This window comes from Tiliqua scincoides, chromosome 11 (assembly GCF_035046505.1).
Source record: "Tiliqua scincoides isolate rTilSci1 chromosome 11, rTilSci1.hap2, whole genome shotgun sequence".
In the NCBI taxonomy this organism is placed as follows: domain Eukaryota; kingdom Metazoa; phylum Chordata; class Lepidosauria; order Squamata; family Scincidae; genus Tiliqua; species Tiliqua scincoides.
The window spans coordinates 23,029,474-23,042,630 of NC_089831.1; the positions used below are offsets into that span (position 1 = coordinate 23,029,474).

A 13,157-nucleotide genomic window follows, 5' to 3' on the forward strand; every position below is an offset into this window, starting at 1 on the left:
CCAGAACCACCATTCAGAGCGCGATACCATAGTCTTTCGAGACTGAAGGTTGCCAACTGACTCAGAGCCGTAACATCCTTGCCCAGTGCCCGGGGTAATGATGTCACAATGCCACCTGATATAGTGACATCATGGTGCCATGTGACATCATGTGTCACTCCCAGGGTATCCCCGGTGTGCCGGGCACTCACCGCTGCGGCTTCATGCACCCCACTCCTTTTCCTGTGGAGGCTGGGAGCCTCCGCAAGAGAAAGAATGTAGCGCATAAAGCCAGCAGCACCCCACCCTGCAGGGAGAACCCAGAGGTGACTTGGTGGAGCCTGGGGGAAGTCATGTGCCTTCCCAGTGTAGCACCCAGGACACATGCCCCTCAGGCTCCATCCAAGTTATGCCTCTGGCACCACTGGCCTCCCAAATTGCTCCCCAAATGCTGCTGTTGCTGCTGCTGAGGGGACAGATCCAGACCTGGAGAAAGTAGGTGGGCTCCAAGGGAGAAGATGAGCCTCTGAACCCTCTCAGTTGATGAAGTCCTGCTGTACCTTTAATGTGACTTCGTTTCCTATTTCCCACCAACACTTTATTTTTCAAGTGAGAGAATGGGGAAGGGGATTAAGGAGGAATGGGGATTAACAGACTGCTCAGCTTTGGACTGTCCCCGCCCCTTTCTCCAGTCTTCACACCTTTAAGCAAAGCTCCCTTTAATCTCAATTACAGCAAGAACAGTCCTGAAGCAGACCAGATGATAGCTCCTCCCTGGCAGCTGCTGCCCGGCCTCTTGGCACTCTGCCCAGTTGCTGAGCTACCACTCATTGCTCTCCAGCCTGGCCCAGGGTTCTGTGCTGAAATGGTGCAGGACTGCACAGGCTTGGCTGGCTGTTGCTCCGAGACTACCCCGGGGCATCAAAGCGTTCACCTTAAAATGCTGTTATAAGTAGGGTTACCAGACACAGAGTGGGACAGAGTGCCTCTACTTTTCACCACTTTATAGAAGAGGGAATGTTGGCAGGTGCAGCTTGATATGGAAGGATTTTAAAAGCTGCACCTGCCAACATTCGCTCTTCTATGCATCCTATGCATGCTTACTTGAAAACCATTCCAGTGTTGTTCAGGGGTGTTTACTCTCTGGTAAGTGTACACAGGATTCTGCTTTGAGATGAAGAGCCTTCAGGAATGCACTGAGAATTTATCATTGGAGACAGAATCCATCCAATACAGTTTTTTCCCCCAGCAACTGGTGCTGCCAGTTCCTGGAAGGAGAGCCTTTTATTTGCTTCCCAAAGCATTACCTTTGCAATTCATTTGCTCCTTTTAACTAAAGTATTTTACCTGTTAAACTGGCATTATCATTACTCAAGGTTAGTTAGAAATAAAATGAAACCACCCACAAATTCCCGGGGGGGATTTTTTTTTTTTTTTTGCGGATCTTACAGTAGTTGATATCTGGCAGCCCAATCCTAGGCATGTCTACTCAGAAGTAAGTCCCATTAGAGTCAATGGGGCTTACTCCTAGGAAAGTGTGGATAGGATTGGGCTGTGGGTCAGTTCTAACCTTTTTGAAGTTACGGCTTTGCCCCCTTGCCAACAGCACCTGGTGGTCCACCTCCTTTGACACTTCTAAGATGGGGCCAGACTGTACAGTAGATGAAGGATTCTTGGAAAGGTCCCTCAAAGGTGGCATGATTTTGCCCAAGATGGTGCCATCCTAGAAAACTGCACGCAACGGTCAGTGTTCAGACTTGTGCTCCATCACCAGAAGGAAAGTTCTGCTCAAGCAAGGACACCTCGCCTGAGCAGAACTCTCCATCAGTTCAAGGACAGAACTTCTGATGATGGAGCACTGGTCTAGATGCTAGTCAGTGTTGATGTCCAGCGCCATCTTTGTACTGCTCCCTCCCCTGTTTCAGCCCACTTAAAAATAAAAAAATAAGGCAAAATGCCCTACCCTCACCAGCACACAAAACTGTCTATGTGAGACAAGTCAAGTTTAATTTGTGCCCTTCATCTCTGCCTCACTCAATGATACTCAAAGTGGTTTGCATTCATTTTCCTGCCTGGCAAGGACATATTCGGTCATCTTGGAAAACTGGCATACTCCAAAGAAAACTTAAGTGGCTAACATGACCACAGCAGAGGGCCTCATCTGGCTTGTTTGGGCCAGAAATAGGAAGCTCCAGCAACAAAAAAGGTCAGTATCGCTGCAGCAGTCCAGCGTCTCATGGAGTCACTGATTGCACACAGCTCGTGCAACTTGGGGTCTGCTGTGTGCAATCAGGCACTCCATATGATGCACCTGTCACAGAAAGTATCATTTCAGCCTATAGGTAAAACACTCAATGGAAATACATAACTAGCAAGTTTAAGAGAGTTGTGTTTTTTAACAATGGAAGGGGGGGTCATTAAAACATATGACCTCTCATCAGAGGTGTATCTAGGGTGTGGTAAGTAAGACACTGTCAGGGGTCGAGCCCTTGTCCAACCCCTGCCTTACCTGGCTGCAGGCCAGGGGCAGAACTGCCTGGCCATAGAGCCGCCGCCGCCGCCGCCGCCGCCACCTCTCCAGCTGACCAGGTAAGATGTAGGGCAGCTGGGTGGGAGAGACTGCCCCCCCAGGGCTCACCTGACCTGAGCAGTGAGCTGGGCAGGCACTGCTACCACCAAAGAGGAGGGAAGCAGGCCAGGGTCAGGTCCCTTTAAGCCTAGAGAGGGAGGAAGGGGAGGAGCCAGGGGTGTGGCTGGGGAGGATAAAAGCAGGGAGGCCTGTGATGACAGACAGTTCTGGAGAGGGAAGGCAGGAGGCTGGAGCCCCTGCTTGAAGACCAAGGGCCTCAGGTCCTGCCTCCAGGGAGGAGGACAAGGGTGTTGTGAACCCCCCCCCCCAGCTTGGTGTGAGGCTTCCCCTGCAAGGAACCCCAGGGAGGAGGACACCCCACCCAGGGGTCCCAAGAAGACCAGCCAGCTGACCCTCGGCACCTTGCCGGGTGACACCCAGAGACCCCCCCCTTTTGGGGGCAACCCTCACAGACACATGCCGTGGATGCCACTTGAAAGGGGGCATCACTGAGCAGCAACATCCTGGTTAGGCTTAACGACACTGCAAAGCCACGGCTGCCTGTTCGCTTCCTCTGAACCCAGAAGTGATGTCTTGGCACACACAGTAATAGCAGTGCCTGATCATAGGTTTGGCCAACACGGTCTCATCGCGAGTAACCAATGAAAGTTGCTCTGCAGGAGATGCATTGAATAACCCACCCTAATGGTCTTAGCCCTGTTGCAACCGAGGCATGGCTGTTCCATACGCTAGGAGAGGAAGACATTCTTCTGACAGTTTAAACCCACCCTCTCTACAAATCCAGTGGCCTTCAAGGTCTATAAATGCTAAGGCTGCAAAAGTCATTCTTAAGCTGCCTGGAAAAAAAGACATTTTCATTTATTCACTAAACTGTACAAGATTACCCTAAGTGCTTTATGGCTTAAAATAGGGCTGGTACATTCATAATATACTGTGTCAATAATTGCATAATAAACTAGACATAATAAAGTAGCATGCAGAAATCAATTTTTCCTGCAAACAAGAATTCATTACACCACTGGGGTCTAAACTCTGGGAGTTACTTCAAGAGAAGTTTGCGGGAGCAGTGTCATGGCTTGGGCATTAGGGATGTTAGCGTGTCACTTCAAGGTCCAAAAAATTGGGAAGTCCAAACATTCAGAGCTGTATTCCAAACCTTACTCAAGTCAGGAGAACTTGGGGATCTGTGTTATCCCCTAATGCTGATCCTATGAACTGGATATAATTCAACTCAGAACTCATTGATTAATAGATCTTTGAGGTCAGAAAGGATCATTCTTATCATAGACTTGGAACTGCCGTTCAACACGACCTGCCTAGACTTTAACACAGTTTCCTAAGCCCACGAAAAACATGGTGGATGTCAAGATAAACCCCTTACTTCAACTCATGGTTGGCAACCTTCAGTCTCAAAGGGCTATGGTATAAGCCTATAGCATCTGGTATTCCCAGGCGGTCTCCCATCCAAGTACTAACCAGGCCTGACCCTGCTTAGCTTCTGAGATCAGACGAGATCAGGCATGTGCAGGGTAAAAGTTGCTGAAGACAACATCACTTCAGCTAGAGATAAAGACTACAGGTTGGATCACAAAGGGCCCAATCCTATACAACTTTCCAGCACCAGTGCAGCCACAATGCAGCTCCGAGGTAAGGGAACAAACATTCCCTTACCTTGAGGAGGCCTCTGTGACTGCCATCCCACCAAATGATGCAAGGTATGCCCCCTTGGCACAGCCGCAACAGCACTGGAAAATTGGATAGGATTGGGCCCAAAGGCAGCTACATCACATTTGGCTTGATGATGTAAACATTATCCAAGATGATGTAAAAACTGAGATGGCTCATTCAGACATGAAATTCATCATCTGGTGCTAGAGTCAATGTCATGTGAACTGGCTCTATAATATGAGGAAAGCATAGTGAGGCCCCAGCCCTTAAAAAAGAGGTGCTCTGTTAGTGCCAAGGGACTGCTTTTTGGAAGAAAATAAAAGCCACATCAGATGGGCACAATTACAGGTTGATCCTCAATATCCATGAGGAATCCAAACCCAGACCCCCATGGATACTGAACCCGCAGATATTAAGATCCACGGGGGCCCTTCAGAGAGGCTTCAGAGACCTTCCAGAGGCTTCTGAGATGCACAAGCTCTGAAAGTGAGGAAGAGGGCAGTTTACACAACAGGTTTTGGAGCTGTGTGGGCGGGGTGTACAGCTCTGTCCCCTCTTTAAAAGGGGATTGGACAAGTTTCCGGAGGAAAAATCCATTACGGGTTACAAGCAATGATGTGTATGTGCAACCTGCTGATTTTAGAAATGGGCTATGTCAGAATGCCAGATGCAAGGGAGGGCACCACGATGCAGGTCTCTTGTTATCTGGTGTGCTCCCTGAGGTATTTGGTGGGCCGCTGCGAGATATGGGAAGCTGGACTAGATGGGCCTATGGCCTGATCCAGTGGGGCTGTTCTTATGCTCTTATGTTCTCTGACTCCGCTACTATATGAATGCAAAGGGACTTGGTGGATCAGGGCCAGAACCCACTAGAAAGGGACTTGTATATTGAATAGTTGAAAGATCCATTACTACCCACGAAAGAGTACATGTGAGTGCAGTCTTAATGCGACGGCAAGCAAGGCAGTATAACTATTAGTTAATACGTCTGACTAAAAGTTTTAATTAAAACAATTTGTCCAGCAGGAAAACCTGACTAGAAATGCATTAGAACAAAATAAATCGTAACCACATTGATGCTTGATTTACAACCATCATCATCATTATCATCATCACAAGGAGATGATTTGCCGATAGAGAGTTGGAATTGGCTACTGGGAACCTCAAGGAAATGAATGTCTTCTGCAGGCCTCAGGATACTGGAAACCACAAGTATGGAACACGAGAGAGAGATTCTGGATGTCTCCAAGAGTTGGCAATGGAATTAATTCTATTGTAGCTCATTAATTCCATGTAGTTTCTCGATGTTTGTCCCTCTTTTTTCAAGTATATGTAAGGCCCCAAGGCTGGGCTTTTAAATTCCAAAACATTTATCAGGGAGATTAGAGGGGAACAAATGAAACTATTAAAAGTTATTATCGTTGGAGGGAAGGTGTAAAAAAGAATTTGAGCAAAAGAGAATTTGAGTTATGCCGAGAGCAAGACAGCATGTTCAGTGGATGCTGCTTTGTTTCGCAACATTGCCAGGTGATAGTATTATGTGCAGATAAGCTGTCTCTGGATTCTGTACACCCAAAATGTCTGGTTCTCAGAAGTGGGAAAGGAAACACTCTCGGCTCAGTGGAAGCTGCAAATGATCTCTTAAGCTACCTACAAGTTTCAAGCCATGCAATATATGCCCCTGAGAATACCATGTGCAATACTGGTTACCACATTTTAAAAAGCAAATAAAAGGATATTTCAGAGCTGGAAAAGGTACAGAAGGGGGTGCCCAAATGATCAGGGGGTTGGAGCACCGTCCTTACAAGGCAAGCTTATGATGTTGGAAGCTCTTTAGAAAAATTTCAGCTAAGGGGGAATAGGACTAAGGCTTAGGTCATTACGTACGATATGGAGAAAGCGGAAAAAGAGTTCTTCTTCCTCTTTCACAGAACCTGGGATCATCCCATGAAGATGCTTGATGGGAGATTTATCAGGATGGACAGAAGGAAAGACTTTTTCATCCAATGCAGTTAGTCTGTGGAACTCACTATCACAGTTAAAAGAATATCATCCCAAACTCCTAACTGATTCTCTGTCAAAGCCTCTCTGAAACAACCCACATCCAACGACAGAAGGTGGCAACTGATATAAGCCAAGGATGGGAACTGCTCTGTGTGTGTGTGTGTGTGTGTGTGTGTGTGTGTGTGTGTGTGTGTGTGTGTGTGTGACTTCTTCCTATTTCCAATCCTGTCCATGAGAAAGAATCTATAGATCTCAGAGGTGGTCAGGAGCTGCATAAACACAGCTAATATGTCAAGATTTAGTCTGACTGGAGGGATCTGAAGGCCTTAGGAGTGGACCTCAACAGGTGGGAAACCCTGGCCTCTGAGCGGCCCGCTTGGAGGCAGGCTGTGCAGCATGGCCTTTCCCAGTTTGAAGAGACACTTGGCCAACAGTCTGAGGCTAAGAGGCAAAGAAGGAAGGCCCATAGCCAGGGAGACAGACCAGGACAGACTGCACTTGCTCCCAGTGTGGAAGGGATTGTCACTCCTGAATTGGCCTTTTCAGCCACACTAGACGCTGTTCCAGAACCACCATTCAGAGCGCGATACCATAGTCTTTCGAGACTGAAGGTTGCCTACTATTAGTCTGACTGGAGAGTTATCTACTTAGAACTTTGAGCTTGAACATTAGTGGGTTGTGGAGACAAAATGAGAGCCAAATCTGCCTCCCCATGTTCCCATTTTTCACCCACACCACTCTGTTTAACTTGTGGGGAGGGGGCCTCTTGCTGACATCATGACGTAGCATCATTTCAAATAGGGTGACAAAATGAGGAGGGTCATTTCAAAAGAGCTCCGTTTCAGTGATCAATAGTTCTGTGGAGACAGAATTCCATAGCCAAGCTTCAACAGACAGCATACTCTAAGCTGGTGCCTGATTTATAAATGCAAAGGGGTGTGGCTATTATGGTGATTGGGCAGCAGTGCTCCTCCCCCTCAGGTAGCAGCTTCTTTAACAGTTGAGCCACCAAAAATTGGGTCACGGCCCACTGGTGGGACCCAACATTATCCACTGGTGGGTCCCAGACCCACAGGTTGGGAACTGCTGCTGCAGACATAATGAGGGACTAAGGACACAATCCTATGCGTGTCTACTTGGAAGAAAGTTCCACTGTGTTCAATATGACTTACACCCCAGAAGGTGCGCATAGGGTAGGAGCCCCAGTCCTACAACCAAGGGCCTCGCCCAAAGGCATCACAATGCAAAATGCAAGACCAGAATGTGGGGTTCATTACTGAAGCGGTGAAATGAAATGATATGATTGAGCAGAGCAGCCATCTGCAGTAGCATGTAGAGAAGCTGGAGATGGATAGGCAGTATGTATATTTAAAGGGGAGAATATTAAATTAATAGGAGATGGAGAAAGCAAATTACAGGCATAAAATGATGAAAAGGTCTAAGGAAGAACTGTCTGTATGGACAAGGTGCTGAAGGGCAGATCTTTGGAGAGACAGGGTAGCTCATTATAGACCAAGAAAACTCTGTCCAGCTCTGCTCATTTCTTCATAAAATGCCTGCCTCTTGACCTCAAAAGTTTGAGAAACTCATCCTTGAGTTACTTACGAGGAAAAAACAGCTGTGCTCATCGCCAGCTGTGAAGACTGTGTGCTCATTACCATGCATTCCCCAATAAATACAGCCAACAACAGGTATGGGATTAAAATGGGCCACTTTATTAAATTACAACCAGAGCAACAAGACAAAATAGGGTAAACAATACCCATCCCAAGTGTGGGGTTCTAAATGGGGGAAACGGCCCTAGCTGTCTATGTCCCCCAATCTCATAGGGCATCCACCCGACTCCAGGCGTAGCTCAATAGATATTAAGCCCACCTTTCACCGTCGCCCGAAGAGGGTAAGCCAGCCAAACTGCTATGCCTTCAGGTCACCCCTGCAAGGCCCCAAAGTTCAGACCAGGGGCTAGCCAGCCTGCCTCCTTGAGCCGGTCAAGCATCTTGAGAGCGGTTCTGGTTCACCCCTGCCCTTGCTGGCTTAGATTGGACACCGAGAAGGTCTTCTGCCTACCCACCCCGCACTTCTACCGCCACAAAGGGAGGTCAAGCCGCGCCGTGGGGCAGCCTCTCCTCCGCTCCTGGAAAAGCGACCTGCTCGGTCGCTTCCAGGAACGGAACTGAGCCAGGTCTAGCGCCTGCGCACTAGATCGAGCTCAGTTGTCCAGCCCCCTCAGGCCAGCCAGCCAATCAGCTGGCAGCAAAGTCCTGCTGCCGGTTGATAGGGGGATAAGCCTGACAATCTTGGCTAGCGTGCCATACAGGCAAGCTAGCTGCCTTTCATTTAAGAACAGCTGGGATTGGTACAACTCTCTAGAAGATCTTTGCAGTGGCGTACCTTGGGGGGAGCAAAGCACTAAGTTTTGCAGGAAGCCTCACTACAGCATGCAAGTGGACCCTCCCTCTCCCCTTTGGAGCCATTCTGGCTAGTGGGAGCAAAATGGAGATGAATGCTGTAAAGAGGAGGGGGAAAAGCTGCTTGCATGCCGTGATGAGGCTCCGTGTGTAGATGTGTCACTGACCAGCAGAATTATTGCTGATGCCCTAACCTTGTACCAGAGGTTCCTATCTGTTTTCATAGACTAAGTTTTTTTTTTTTCTCTCTCTCTCTCTGCTGAGCTGTCTAATTAATAGGATTAAAGTCATGATGAGTCACCCATCTTGATGGAAACCAGCCAGGCTCCCATCTCCCCAGTCTATCACAGATCCACAAAGATGCAGGGAAGAAGTGCACAGTGAGGAAAAAGTTCCCAGCTGACTCTTCTTTTAAGTTGTAAAAAGCGCCTTTCACTCTCCAGAGAGCTGACCTTCACCACATGCCCAAAGCATGCAACCCCCTCCATCCCCTCTTTATATATATATATATATATATATATATATATATATATATATATATATATATATATATATATATATATATATAAAAAGAGGGGATGGAGGGGGTTGCATGCTTTGGGGATGCATGCATATATATATATATATATGCATATATATATTTATATATATATGCATGCATATATATATAAAGAGGGGATGGAGGGGGTTGCTATCTCTCATATATATATGAGAGAGAGAGAGAGAGAGAGAGAGAGAGAGAGAGAGAGAGAGAGAGAGAGAGAGATATGTATATCATACATATATATACACAGTTCATTAATGGTTTGATAATCCCTCTAGATTTATTAGTTTAAATGGCTTCTCTCCCATCTCTCTCCCTCATTTAAATATCACTAATTTCTTTAAATTCCTCTCCCATCTGCCCAGGTTTTCAGCCCAGCTTCTCTTTCCTTCTTAATTAACCCTGTCAGAAATTCAGTTAGTCTGCGGTAGGGCTTGATGCTTTTCATACATGAATCAATAAATGAGAACTACAGAGCAATCCAACTCCCTCCCCCAGCCTGTGCAAGTCTCTTGTGCTGGCTCTCGAGTGTCGCAAGTGTGCCGTAAAGCACATTCACGGCTACTTGAGAGACGGTTAGGCCAGCGCAAGGGCGTGTGCTAGCCTGCCGGTGCTGGTTTCTGCCCTGGAGAGAGTGGGTTCATGCCAGCCAAGGAAGGCTTGTACAGGGAGGTTGGACATATGTTGGCATCCTTCAGTCTCGGAAGACTATGGTGTCACGCTCTGAATGGTGGTTCTGGAACAGTGTCCTCTCCAGTGCGCGAAGCCTGGGTAAAGTAGGTATGGAGAATAGGCTGTTACCCATGCAGCAAATCCCCCCTCTTCAAGTCGCAGAAATGGTCCAATGGAAAGGCAGAGTCCAATACGGTTGGTTCCAGTGGCGTCACAGGAGTTGCCAGAACGTGACTGTGATCAGCCATGAACTGCCTCAGAGACTCCGGCTCCGGATTTTGCCTCGAGGTTGACTCCTGAAGCCTTTTCCAGAACTGGATGTAGCCACAAGGCAGTGGAGATTTGGGATCAGAGTTTTCCTTCTCTCAGATGAGCTGCCTTCCCAGGCTGACAAGCCCCATCTACCCAGTGGCTGTTTAGTCGCCTCTTACGACAAGTACAGCCAAACCGAGAGCCTATTCTTATCCCCAGCCCCCAGGGTTGGACAGGGCAACCAGATATCCTCTTTTTCCAGGTCCTCTTTTTTAGCCTTGTGCCCTGGAAAAGAACTTAACTGTCCTTCTTTTCCCTGTGAGCAGCCCCTGCAGGTAGCACATAGCCTTCCTGTAATCAAGAAATTATCTATAGTAAATTATCTGCAATATAGTTTTAAATTTAATAGTAAGTAATATAGTAATCAACCACATGAAATCAATATATGAGTGTTTTTAGCTTTTATTTTCTCATGTCCTACATTTGTCTTGACTGTCCTACATTTTGGGGTGCCTTGTGCTCCACCCTGCAGTGGGGAAGCAGTCACAAAGGTCTCCTCAAGGTATGGGAACATTTATTCCCTTACCTCGGGGTTGCTTTGTGGCTCTGGAAAGTTGGATAGAACTGAGCCCTTAGGCTGGATCCTAACTCCTTCCCAGCAAGCTCAGTGTTACACTGGGCTGCTCAGATTTGTGCCAGTGATTTTGCTGGTGCAGATTCAAGTAACCACATAGGGGTGGCTGGTGTATGACATGGGATAGGGGGGGTAAATATTTCCCTACTCCAAGCTGCGCTCCAGTTGCCCCCTACCTTGCACTGGATACAGTGCAGGGTAGGTAGCCTGCGCAAATTAGGATTCTGCCCTTAATTAACAGTTGATTTATATAGGACAGGCTGGGCATTGGGGTGGCCCTCAGAATGACATCAAAAACTCAATCAGGGCTGAAAAGAAGCAAGAAGCAGACATAATTAAGGCTGAATGCCCACACTGGATTGACTTGCCTCAGGTCAAGGACACCTGCCTCTTTTGCATAAGCGCAGAGCATATGTCCTGCCATATAACAGAATTACAATGACCGGCCCCACGGCCAACCAGAATTAGACCCAATCTACACTGTACACAGCGTGAAGAGTTCTGGAATGTTCCACTTCAAACTGTAGCAGTTTGAAGTCATATTTTAAAATGCTTCCTTTTCTTCTTCTTCTTTTTTTTAACCTACATGTAGTAAATGAGCACACTGGAGGAAAGTAGTCAAAAAGATTAGTTGAATTCATGGTCTGCTACTTAGGACTTGCTTTTCTCCTGAACACAGTGATAAAGAATTGATTGAAAAAGGCAGAATCTCTGAATCATCTTTCTTCCAGTTCAGACCATACTGGTCTCCAGCACAGCTTTTAGTATATAGAGGCAATAGGAGGCATGTCTTTAGATACATGACACACAGCAACACATAGGGCAAACCTAGGACACAGCATGAGGGGAGTGTGTGTGATGCAACTGGGAGAGACAACAATGTTGCCCTCTTCTTCCCCCTTGCAACCTTAAGTATCCTGTCTCAAGGCACACCAGTGCTTAGAACTGCCAGGCTCCATATTCGAATCTCTGTTGAGCCAAAGAGTGCCCAGGAACTAATAACTTATCTGAAAAGTGGCTTGACAGTCCTTGATTACATCCACCAGACAAGAATAGGGTGCAGTGGGAAGGCATTCTGACACCTGAGCTTCCCTACAACTCAGTTTTAAGCAGTCTGTTGGGAGCACAGAGAAGGTTTCTTATAAACCCAGCCTCTCCATCTCACCCTTCCCCGGCTGGCTTCCAAACATTCCTGCCCATCCATTCCATTCCCTTAAGTTGAGATTACAGTTCCTCCTCCCTGCTTGCTTCCATCTGTTTCTGCCTTTTTTTTGCCACCCAAATACACAGCATGGTCTCTGCTCCTCTTGGCACATGGCTACACACATACACAGCATAAATATTCATTGAAATGATAGAAACAGAGCCTCAATTGGGTTGGAAGGCACCTCCAGTTAATCATGGCATCCGTCCCCCTCGCATCCCAGGCAGTAGAGATTTCATTATCCCTAAACCAGCCTTAGTAAATGGGTGTCTCTCATCTCTGTGATATCAGGCAATGGGCCTCTCTCTGTGCCACCCCCTCCTTGCTTTGGCAGCATGTGCTCTCACCCTTTGACTCCTCTAAGTAGAAGAGAAAAATCTGTCTCCTGTTTACCCAGGGCTTGTGCTTACAGCTGCTGCTTAAGCTTATTATTTCATGTTTTAAGAGTGTGGCAGCAGGAGGGGGGGAAGGATTTAACTACATGGTTCCCCAGGAAGGCTAATGGGAGATGTAAAACACCCTCCATATAAACTGCACTGAAGAAGGCACCCGCCTTGTTGTCAGTTTCCACTAGGTACACATCCTGAAGCCCCCCATAGAGATGCACTCAGTCATAAGAGCCCTGCTGGATCAGACTGAAGACCCATCTTGTCAGCTTCCTGTATGTCACAGTGGCCCATCAGAAGCCTCAGGTATTTGTTTTGTTCTGCATTGGTATGGACTTATACAGTGCATAAAAAGGAAGCAGCGCAAATGCACTGTCCCACAGGAGGCCCTGCCATATGACTGCAAGTTGTTCCATAGCTTTGGAGGAGAAGCCGAGAAGGTGTTGCTCCTTGTGGAGGCCCATCTGGTCTTTGCATATGATGGAGTCTATTCAGGGCCTCCTCTGAGCTTAAAGTCTGGGGAGATGTCCAGCCTGGAAGCAGGTGCCCAGACTGCCTTTATAGGGCAAAGACAGCTGACCAGGTCACGTCAGGAGTAACCAGTGAGCTGACAGAAGAGGAGCATGGATGTATACTGGGACCTGGAAGGGACAACACTGTCCCTTTCTGTCTCTACTCCACAGACTTTGGGGATTCATCACCAGTTGCCACAGCATTCCAACAAGAAATCTGCTGGTTCCTGGACAAATCCTAACTCTAGCAGGTGGTAAACTCCAAGAGTGCCACTTTGGCTGCAACATGTATGTTTGTGCTCAG

At 47.4% G+C, this 13,157-nt stretch overlaps 1 protein-coding gene and 1 pseudogene across 1 annotated transcript in view; both read right to left on the reverse strand.

The window, feature by feature from the left end:
- Positions 1 to 13,157, reverse strand: part of GRIK4 (glutamate ionotropic receptor kainate type subunit 4) — a 174,858-nt gene that overhangs the window by 87,599 nt on the left and 74,102 nt on the right. The gene's annotated exons all lie outside the window — the stretch shown is intronic.
- On the reverse strand, positions 3,997 to 4,116 carry LOC136662992 (5S ribosomal RNA; annotated as a pseudogene).